Below are 11,747 nucleotides of genomic sequence, written 5' to 3' on the forward strand. Positions count from 1 at the left end.
GGTAATAGTATCATCATTCCTTAATATTGCTGGTTCAATATTTTGAGACAGTAAGAATGAAAATAAATAGCAAAGAAAACATTCATAGGATTAAATTTGTGACTGACACAAAACACTGAAAGAAGGGGCACTAAGAAATTATTCTGCGCATAAGGCATCCACAGAAAGATGAAGAAAAGAAGCTCAAAAAATGCCAGGATGATGCAAAGAAGGAAGGGTCTATCTGTCTGACCCAGTATTCCGAGGCAGTTGTGGACCACCCAGTGGGAGTAGGCGGCAAGCACGGATGGTTCCTCTCCATGAATGAAATCATACTGACCTTGCAGACGATCTGCTCTCTTTACCTCTGGATACAGTTCTTATGCTAGTCAGAATCATCTATGGGCGCTTTGGAAAGTGGAATTAAATCTAATCTGACCTCAGCAACATTGAGGTTAAAAAGTATCAGAAGATGGTGTACTCTGGTTGCCAGGAGGAACGTGGTGTGGAGAGGGTGGGCATCAAACTGCCATGGCTGTGATTCAGACATGAGGACATGATAACAGTAGCAAAGAACAAAAGGAGACATGAGACACGTTTCAAAGGCAAGATCTGTATGGCTTAGTGATTGATGAGATATAGAGCTCTATATAGAAGTTTCCTTGAGGACAGTGTTTGTGCCCCAGACAAGCCGCAGTGGCTAACATGGTACCTGCCAATCAAATGTGCTTTGAATGAAATGGGCTGAAGATGATTGTCAGGCTGGGAGAAACATGGTGCCATTAACAAGATTAAAAGATAAAGAAAGCAAGCTAGATTTACTTAAGGGTTTTTTTTTATTTATTTATTTTTAAAAATTATCTTTAGCTGTACTGGGTCTTTGCTGCCGCTTGAGCTTTTCTCTAGGGGCTAGTCCAGTTGTGGTGCACAGGCTTCTCATTGCGGCGGCTTGTCTTGCACAGCATGGGCTTTAGAGCATGAGGGCTTCAGTAGTTGTGGCTCCCGGGCTCTAGAGCACAGGCTCAATAGTTGTGCTGAATGGGCTTAGTTGCTTCTCTATGTGTGGGATCTTCCCAGACCAGGGACTGAACCCACGTCTCTTGCATTGGCAGGTGGATTCTTTACAACTGAGCCACCAAGGAAGCCCTAAATTTTTTTTAAAAGATTCTGAGCATAGTTTTGGAAAATAATTCAATATAATGGTGGATTATCCAACATCAAACATCTTGTTAGCTGATTGGAATTATGGAATTCTAGGTGGGCTGCCGTCTATGGGGTCGCACAGAGTTGGCCACAACTGAAGCGACTTAGCAGCAGCAGCAGGGGAACTTTTGAAAACTATTTCTATAGTCAGCAAGCATTTCTTTAGTTTTGAAATTCCCAAAGACTTGATTCTGCTTTCTAATAACAATTTGGCTCTTTTTTTTCCCAGCCTTTCAAAAGTAGTTGGAAGGGTTTCCGTTAATGTGCAAATTAATGTTGTCCAGTAATATTGCCTGAGGATGAGATGGTTAGATGGCATCACTGACTCGATGGACATGAGTTTGAGCAGGCTCGGGGAGTTGGTGATGGACAGGGAAGCCTGGAGTGCTGCGGTCCATGGGGTCGCAGTGAGTCGGACATGACTGAGTGACTGAATTGAACTGAACTGAATGATATTGCTTGGATTCTGAGTAATGACAATCACTCATGATGGGGGAGGTTTTTGAAATATATTTATAAGGTTTTCTCATATATTTTTCTCTTTTTTCCAGAGCATCCATTTGCCTTGAGAGAATCTAGGAATGGTATAGAAAGAATGAATACAAAGGGCTTTTGTGGGGTTAGTATTTATCCTCAGCTAAATGTATTTAGTGTATTTAATGTTAGTATTTATCCTCTAGCTAAATGACGATAGTCATTTAGCTAGATTTCTCCCAGAAAGAAAGATTTTTCTAAATTTCTTTAACTATAAAGACGAAGCCATGATAATTTAAATCATAGATGTGCTTCCATAATTCAGAGAGGAGAGCTCTTACCCCTTAAGAGAGTTAAGCTATGAAGGTAGCTGACTCAGGAGAAAAAAGGATATGACACAAAGGAAGCAGAAAAATTGAATCCTGTGCCTTCTGGTCCAAGGGAAGGAAGACAAGAATTTTGAGGAGGTCAGATAATCAACCCCTCACTCCTACCTCCCATGTGAAACTGAAAGCTCAGTTAGTAAGGTTTTAGAAACAACCAGATAGGTATGTGGAAGCTGAGGACATTTGGACTGATGTCTCACTTTTCTGAGGCTAGTGTTGTAGGAGAAGTTATGGCTCCTAGAAAAAGCTCCAGCCTTTGACTTTATACACATCCAAGATGGCATGAAGAAGACGGCATCAGGGTAGAGGACAACACGGTTCAAGAGGTGAGCAACTGGTTCCTCCTGCTCACATATGTGCCCTTAAAGGGGACCCTCCCAGAAAGGTGCCAGGGGTGCAGAAAGAGGCTGTAGACCAGCAGAGGCTTAGGAATGGAGAGAGAAGACTGAAGAGTTGAAGACTTAGAGGCAAGTGACCTGAACCACAGATTCTAGTGTTGGAGACTAGGCTTTCAGTTTGAAAAAGCTAGACAATAAACAAGGTTCTATTATATTGCACAGAGAACTATATTTAACATCCTATAATGGAAAAGAATGTGTGTGTGTGTATATAACAATCATTTTGCTGTACATAAAAAATGAACACAACGTTGTAAGTAAACTATTTGTTGTTGTTGTTGTTCACTCACTAATTTGTGTCTGAGTCTTTGCATCTCCATGGACTGCAGCATGCCAGGCTCCTCTGTCCTCCACTATCTCCCAGAGTTTGCTCAAATTCATCAGAGTAGGTGATGCTATCTGATCTCATTCTCTGCCATCCCCTCTCCTCCTGCCCTCAATCTTTCCCAGCATCAGTTCAGTTCAGTTCAGGTGCTCAGTCATGTCCAACTCTCTGTGACCCCATGGACTGCAGCATGCCAGGCCTCCCTGCCCATCACCAACTCCCAGAGTTTACTCAAACTCATGTCCATTGAGTTGGTGATTCCCTCCAACCATCTCATCCTCTGTCATCCCCTTCTCCTCCCGCCTTCAATCTTTCCCAGCATCGGGGTCTTTTCCAATGTATGGGTTCTTTGCATCAGGTGACCAAAGTATTGGTGCTTCAGCTTCAGCATCAGTCCTTCCAATGAATATTCAGGACTGATCTCCTTTAGGATGGACTGGTTGGATCTCCTTGCTGTCTAAGGGACTCTCAAGAGTCTTCTCCAGCACCACAGTTCAAAAGCATCAGTTTTTCTGTACTCAGCCTTCTTTATGGCTCAACTCTTCTCATCAGTACAGGACTACTGAAAAAATCATAACTTTGACTATACAGACCTTTCTCAGCAAAGTGATGTCTCTGTTTTTAATATGCTGTCTAGGTTTGTCATAGCTTTTCTTCCACTTCAATAAGAAAAAAAAAAAAAAAAGACTGAGCTTTTAAATCTAATCAGAAAAAAGCTAGACAGATTTTTGTCACATCTCAGAGGTCAGTCCAAGGAGTGGCACACCCCACATCTCCCCAAGCTTCTCCTAGGAGGATACAGAGCCTCAGCCCCTGTTCTACACCCAGAAGCTTTCAAAGAGAGGAACAGAGGAGGGAGGCAGCTTCTAAATGGCTAAGCATTTTTCTGAAGTCATCTAAGCAGAAGCTGTTATCTGAAGAGATAGTGCAAATGACCGGATAGGCTTACCATGTGTAGAGTAAAGAAACTATATACCCTTTGACCACCCTCCCACTTTCCAATCCTCCAACAATGTGCAGACTTAAATCTGAAAAGTTGTAATGTAATAAAGAAATTGTATTTTGGGGTACATCTGAATGTATACCATGTAAGTGAATATTCAGCACTACTACATATTATTAAAATTAGGAATTAAATGATGACTAACAGCAATAACTTATTTTCAGTGTAATGCAATAAGTATAGGATAAAGCTGAACTAAGAAACTTGTCTTCAAAATGTGCGGAATTATTTCCAATTGCTCTGAGTAAGAACTGTTCTAAGCCATTATCAGACCATCTTCCTCCAATGATATTAAAACCATTCAAATATAGAGCTAATTTAAAAGTCTTTATGTATTTACTGAGATCCAAACAAGTGGATTGATTATCACTTTTGAAATCCTTTCAAAGTAACAAAGCACTGTGAAAAATCTATATACCCATTTTTGAATTGTATGCTTCACCTCTTCTTCTCTAATCATCTATTGTCATTACTCTAATTTTTCTCTGTGATCCGTGATTTGCTAATTCCAAGTATGTTAGAGGAAATTTGCTTCAGTTCAGAATCTGACATTTTATATTCTGAAATTCATTGAATAAATAGTTATTGAGCAAGCCCCTCTTCCGAGTGAGATATTACCTCCCATTTTGGTCTCACTTATTAGTCTAAGGACGGAGATGGAGAGACACAGCTTTGTCCATTCGGTTACAGAAGTAATAGTAAATGTAAAAGTGCTCATCATTTGTCAAGCATTATCAAAACTACAATGCAGTATCACCTCACATGGGTCAGAATGGCCATAATCACAAATCTACAAACAATAACTGCTGGAGTGGGTGTGGAGAAAAGGGAACCCTCTTGCACTGTTGATGGGAATGTAAATTGATACAGCCACTATGGAGAACAGTATGGAGATTCCTTAAAAAACTAAAAATTGAACTACCACATGACCAGCAATCCCACTACTGGGCATATATCATGAGAAAACCATAGTTCAAAAGATATACATGCACCTTAATATTCGTTGCAGCACTATTCACAATAGCCAGGACAAGGAAGCAACATAAATGTCCATCAGCAGAGGAATGGATAAAGAAGATGTGGAATGTATATACAGTGGAATATTAACTCAGACATAAAAGGAATGAAATTGGTTCATCTGTAGAGACATGGATGGACCTAGAGATTGTCATGCAGAGTGAAATAAGTCAGAAGGAGAAAAACAAATATCGTGTATTAACACATATATGTGGAATCTGAAAAAATTGGTATAGATAATCTTATTTACAAAGCAGAAATAGGGATACAGACATAGAGAACAAGTGTATGGATACCAAGGGGGGAAAGCCAGTGGTATGAATTAAGAGATTGGGATTGATATATATACACTATTGATGCTATGTATAAAACAGGTAACTAATGAGGTCCTACCATATAGCACAGGGAACTCTATTCAATGCTCTATGAACTAAATGGAAAGGAAATCCAAAAAAGTAGGGATATATGTATATGTATAACTGTATAATATATATATATATGTATATATATAACTGATTCACTTTGCTGTACAGTAGAAATTAGCATTGTGAAGCAACTATATTCTAATAGTAATAAAAAATAATTACTTTATATAAATTATCACATTTCACCATCACAGTAACTTTACAAGTCTGGACTACTTTTATCCTTATTTTATAGATGAGGAAACTGAGATGTAGTATCTTGCTCTAGGCCTTTGTGGCGACCACAACAAACTGTGGAAAATTCTTAAAGAGACAGGAATACCAGACCACCTTACCTGCCTCTTAAGAAATCTGTATGCAGGTCAAGAAGCAACCATTAGAACTGGACATGGAACAACGGACTGGTTCCAAATTGGGAAAGGAGTATGTCAAGGCTGTATATTGTCACCCCACTTATTTAACTTCTATGCAGAGTAGTATATCATGTGAAATGCTGGACTGGAGGAAGCACAAGCTGGAATCAAGATTGCCAGGAGAAATATCAATAACCTCAGATACGCAGATGATACCACCCATATGGCAGAAAACGAAGAGGAACTAAAGAGCCTCTTGATGAAAGCGAAAGAGGAGAGTGAAAAAGCTAGCTTAAAACTCAACATTCAAGAAATTAAGATCATGGCATCTGGTCCCATCACTTCATGGCAAATAGTTGGGAAAACAATGGAAACAGTGATAGACTTTATTTTCTGGGCTCCAAAATCACTGCAGATGGTGACTGCAGCCATGAAATCAAAAGACGCTTGCTCCTTGGAAGAAAAGCTATGACCAACCTAGACAGCATATTAAAAAGCAGAGACATTACTTTGCTGACAAAGGTCCATCTAGTCAAAGCTATGGTTTTTCCAGGAGTCATATATGGATGTGAGAGTTGGATCATAAAGAAAACTGAGCAACAAAGAATTGATGCCTTTGAACTACGGTGTTGGAGAAGACTCCTGAGAGTCCCTTGGACTGCAAGGAGATCCAACCAGCCCATCCTAAAGGAAATCAGTCCTGAATATTCATTGGATGGACTGATGCTGAAGCTGAAGCTCCAATCCTTTGGCCATCTGATGCAAAGAACTGACTCATTTGAAAAGACCGTGATGCTGGGAAAGATTGAGGGCAGGAGGAGAAGGGGATGACAGAGGATGAGATGGTTGGATGGCATCACGGACTCTATGGACGTGAGTTTGAGCAAGCTCCGGGAGTTGGTGATGGACAGGGAGGCCTGAAGTGCTGCAGTTCATAGGGTCACAAAGAGTCGGACACGAATGAGCGACTGAACGGAACTGATCTTGCTCAAAAGTCAGACTGCTAGTAAGTGGCAGAGGTGCAAACAAAACCCATTCATTTTTAACTTGCTAGCTTTTCTTAACAATGCCTCTGTACTCTAGCTTGGTTGCTCCATTTCTATACTGGAGCACTGTGTGTGTGTGTGTGTGTGTGTGTGTGTGTACTCAGTAGTGTCCAACTCTTTGTGGCCCCCTGGATTGTAGCCCACCAGGCTTCTCTGCCCATGGAATTTTCTACGCAAGCATACTGTAGTGGGTTGCCATTTCCTATTCTAGGAGGTCTTCCTGACCCAGGGATTCAACCCACGTCTCTTTCATTGTCAGGTGGATTCTTTACCACTAGCGCCATCTGGGAAGCCCACTGGAGCACTGGAGCTCATTCTGTTGTGGTATTGTGGTACATTGTGTTGAGCTTTGTTTATTTGATGTATCCCACAGTGATTATTTCCTAGTATATATCCAAGTATATATTTTATTATTATATATTATTTCCCAGTATATATCCTAGTATATATCCTAATATCCAGTATTAGGCACTAGTTTGGGGTATATTATTTTAGTATTTATAGGGTATAGTATACCTTTATACTATATATATATAGTATAATATTATATATAGGGTATAGTATAGTATATTATTATATTATATTATAGGGTATAGTGTATTATTATATTATATTATAGTTTGGGGTATATTATTTTAGTATTTATAGGGTATAGTATATTATTTCCTAGTATATATCCTAATATCCAGTATTAGGCACTAGGTTGGGGCTGAACTACAGATGAGTTCACAGCTTAGTAGAGCACATGGATTTGTCAACAGCTATTATACAAACCTCATGCGAAGAGTTGACTCATTGGAAAAGACTCTGATGCTGGGAGGGATTGGGGGCAGGAGGAGAAGGGGACGACAGAGGATGAGATGGCTGGATGGCATCACTGACTCGATGGACGTGAGTCTGGGTGAACTCCGGGAGTTGGTGATGGACAGGGAGGCCTGGCGTGCTGCGATTCATGGGGTCGCAAAGAGTCAGACACAACTGAGCGACTGATCTGATCTGATCTGATTATACAAACATCAGTACTGACTTGAGGTTCAAGGAATGAACTGTGGGGATGACATTGAAAGTTACTGAATTCTTCCTGGGGAGACAATGGAAAGGTTCCTGAAAAAGTGGAATCTAAAGTAGAGTCTGGAGTCCCCTGGAGGTCCCTGAAGCCCTTTCAGGGGAGTTATAAAGTCCAAACTATTTTCTTAATTATACTAAGATATTATTTGCCCTTCTTATGTGTACAGTGAAGTCTTCCTAGAGCTTACTGGATGTGTGCTCTCACAATACAACGAGTGCAGAGCAGTTACGAGACAGTTACCAGCTGTCTTCCATCAACCCAGAGATGTACAAATATTTAAAACAATGTCCCTGTTTTCACTCTTTTCTTGCTTTGGGAATTATACTTATTAAAATATTTATGTTAGTACATGAATACTTATTTTGTTTTTAAATGCATTTATGAATAAATATTTTTAAAGATCTCAGTTTGAACTGTTGATACGGTAAACATCCATAGGTGTGATCCACTTAAATAAAATGTCTTTGGGCTTCTTAATAATTTTTAAGAGTATAAAAGAATCGGAAATCAAACTTTTGAGGACCGCTGGTACAGAAGAAAGAATACTGAAGTTGGCATTGGAGGGCTCCAGCTCAGGCTTTACCTGTGCCAGGTCTCACCTCTGTGCATGGGGGAACCATCTAAAGGCACCAAATCTTGGTTCTCCCCAATACAAGAAAGCAGCACCTCGTTGCCCCCTAGGTGTAGATCACATAAGATACTGCCCCAAGGTGTAGATCAAGTGAAACTGCCCCAAGTCACAAGAGTCCTTCATAGTATTTGATGGGCAATAGATCCTGCTTCTGAGAAGGCAATGGCAACCCACTCCAGTACTCTTGCCTGGGAAAATCCCATGGGCGGAGGAGCCTGGTAAGCTGCGGTCCATGGGGTCGCAAAGAGTTGGAGACAACTGAGCGACTTCACTTTTGCTTTTCACTTTCATGCATTGGAGAAGGAAATGGCAACCCACTCCAGTGTTCTTGCCTGGAGAATCTCAGGGACGGGGGAGCCTGGTGGGCTGCCGTCTGTGGGGTTGCACAGAGTTGGACATGACTGAAGCGACTTAGCAGCAGCAGTAGCAGATCCTACTTATTTCAGTGCTTAATTCATAGACACTCACTTTAGAATTTTAAAAATTATAAAATAATTCAAGAACATGGTAAGAAAATCCAAATATTCCAGAATGCTTTTGGGTGAGAAAAATATCTCCTGGTCTTTAGTCCATCACTTCCACTCTCCAGAGGTATATATCTTCTCTTATCCATGGCTATTTTCAGTTCCAGGTGTAATTCCCATCACAGCTGTAAATAACAGGCTTACTCCTCTACTTTGACTGGAAATTTTACACAGTGTCTAAAAGGTCCCTGCTGTGAAAGATGGGGATAGAGCTCAGTGTATTTATCCCTAAATAGATGCTTATATATCTTTTTAAATAAGATAATTAGAACACTACTTGCTGCCCCACCACCTCTTTTTCCTTTTTTATTACATTACAGTTTTAGACAATCTCTTGTCTCTACCCTAAGGAGGAAGATTCAAAGCTGATAGCATTTTTATCCTGTATCAAGTTATTTTTCCTATATTATATCTACAGGTTGACTGAAATACCACTGAACAACTGAAGATCTGGAGAAAATTTCCAGCCTGAAAGTCAAATGTGTTTTCAGCATATACTCAAAAATATCCTGATTTTTGATTACATTAATATAATCACTAAATACAAGGAATCTACTTCCTCTACAGAGATCTTTCTCATTTTCTCTCTGAATCATCTGACCTCTTGTTTCAATATACTGTTTTGATGACTTCAAATTCTTATTTTATGGATGCAATATCTTCATTGATAGCCCAAGAAGACTCATTAAAATGTTAATTAGTCCTCTTCTGTGTCCCCAATTCTCCATGTTCTTTTTGAGGGTCATTCATTTTGATCGTTCTGTTTTGGGGAGGCAGGATAGAATGACTGGCAGGCTTCTAGTGTTTTCCAACTTCCAGAATTTGGGACGTTTACTCTGGGGCATGACCTGCTAGCTAGAAATCTCAGCTATTTCATTTAGAAAGAGTGTGGAGGTAAATGTCAGGGTGGTCTGGAAGGGTGCTATTAAGCATCAAAAAGCAAAGGTGGAGATGGGGATGACAGGTGCCACTGTTCTCTAAAGAGCGTTTTAATTAAATCCTAAGTTTCCAGGCCCACTTCTGACCTTTGCCCTCTATTCCTGCAGATCCAGAACCGAGAGCCTCCCTAGGGCTCTCCTCAGGACCCTGTCTCTGCACCCCTTCTTATAGGGGATAATCAGGGATGCTAATTCTGTCAACATGCTCCTTTCCTCTTCCCAATGTCCAGATGTTTTTTGATTTCCTTTAAATGCTGATGACTCCTTCCCTTTCCTTTCTCTGTACTCTTGCAAGCTTATGCCTTTCTTCTCCCCTCCCGTCTCCCTTCCTCTTCTACCTCATCTTTCTCCTCCTCCTCCTCCTTCTTTTCCTTCTTTATGGCCATTTAAATAGGGTCTTGGGAAAGAGGATAGGCAGATACATATGCTCAATCATTATCTTCTATCAAAAGCCCATGGTATTTTTCTTAAAAAGCTATTTTAAAGATTGATGGACCAGCCATTATATCTTCAAACTTTATGTTTCAAGAAATTTGGGGGCTAAATCCCAGTACATTAAAATATATTGCCCTGATCATTTTTCTTATTTCTTTTTGTTATTCTGTTGACCATAGCCCATGCATGTGGATGATTAAGCTTAAATAATCTCTTTGAGGATGAATGAAGAAATGGAGATTTATTTAATACCATAAAACTGATAGACAAGGAAAAATTCATTTGCAACCATTTCAAAAACTCTGATGAAATATATGGTACATGTGATTTCTGTATTAAATTCATAAATTTCTTTTAGTGGAACATCCTAAGACATGGAAAGCAGAGCTCTCATGGTTAAAAGTATCCTAGGGAGGAAGTGGCCAGTATTTCATTGGTCACCAAGAAAACAAATACACCTTGTTTACAACCTAGTAAAGATGAAGTAAAAATAAATCAGGAAACTTCCTCATCATAGCCATAAAAAATGTTAGACATTTGAAGGTCAAATACACTTGCAGGGCATCATCACTACCTTATTTACATACCTGATCTTTAAATACTACCTTGGTTAAATATTGATTTTTCTTCAGGCTCAACTTAGACCACTAATACTAATCACATCTGAGTTTTTTCACTTTTAACAGCTTTATTGAAGTTTAATTGAAGTGTAATAAATCGCACATATTTAAAAAGTACAATTTAATAAAATTTGACATCAGTTCAGTTCAGTTCAGTCGCTCAGTCGTGTTCGACTCTTTGTGATCCCATAAATCGCAGCACACCAGGCCTCCCTGTCCATCACCAACTCTCGGAGTTCACCCAGACTCACGTCCATCGAGTCAGTGATGCCATCCAGCCATCTCATCCTCTGTCGTCCCCTTCTCCTCCTGCCCCCAATCCCTCCCAGCATCAGAGTCTTTTCCAATGAGTCAACTCTTCCCATGAGGTGGCCAAAGTACTGGACTTTCAGCTTTAGCATCATTCCTTCCAAAGAAATCCCAGGACTGATCTCCTTCAGAATGGACTGGTTGGATCTCCTTGCAGTCCAAGGGACTCTCAAGAGTCTTCTCCAACACCACAGTTCAAAAGCATCAATTCTTCGGCACTCAGCCTTCTTCACAATCCAATTCTCACATCCATACATGACCACTGGAAAAATCATAGCCTTGACTAGACGGACCTTTGTTGGCAAAGTAATGTCTCTGCTTTTCAATATGCTATCTAGGTTGGTCATAACTTTCCTTCCAAGGAGTAAGTGTCTTTTAATTTCATGGCTGCAGTCACCATCTGCAGTGATTTTGGAGCCCAAAAAAATAAAGTCTGACACTGTTTCCACTGTTTCCCCATCTATTTCCCATGAAGTGATGGGACCAGATGCCACGATCTTCGTTTTCTGAATGTTGAGCTTTAAGCCAACTTTTTCACTCTCCACTTTCACTTTCATCAAGAGGCTTTTGAGTTCCTCTTCACTTTCTGCCATAAGGATGGTGTCATCTGCA

This window comes from Bubalus kerabau, chromosome 1 (assembly GCF_029407905.1).
Source record: "Bubalus kerabau isolate K-KA32 ecotype Philippines breed swamp buffalo chromosome 1, PCC_UOA_SB_1v2, whole genome shotgun sequence".
Taxonomy (NCBI): Eukaryota; Metazoa; Chordata; class Mammalia; order Artiodactyla; family Bovidae; genus Bubalus; species Bubalus kerabau.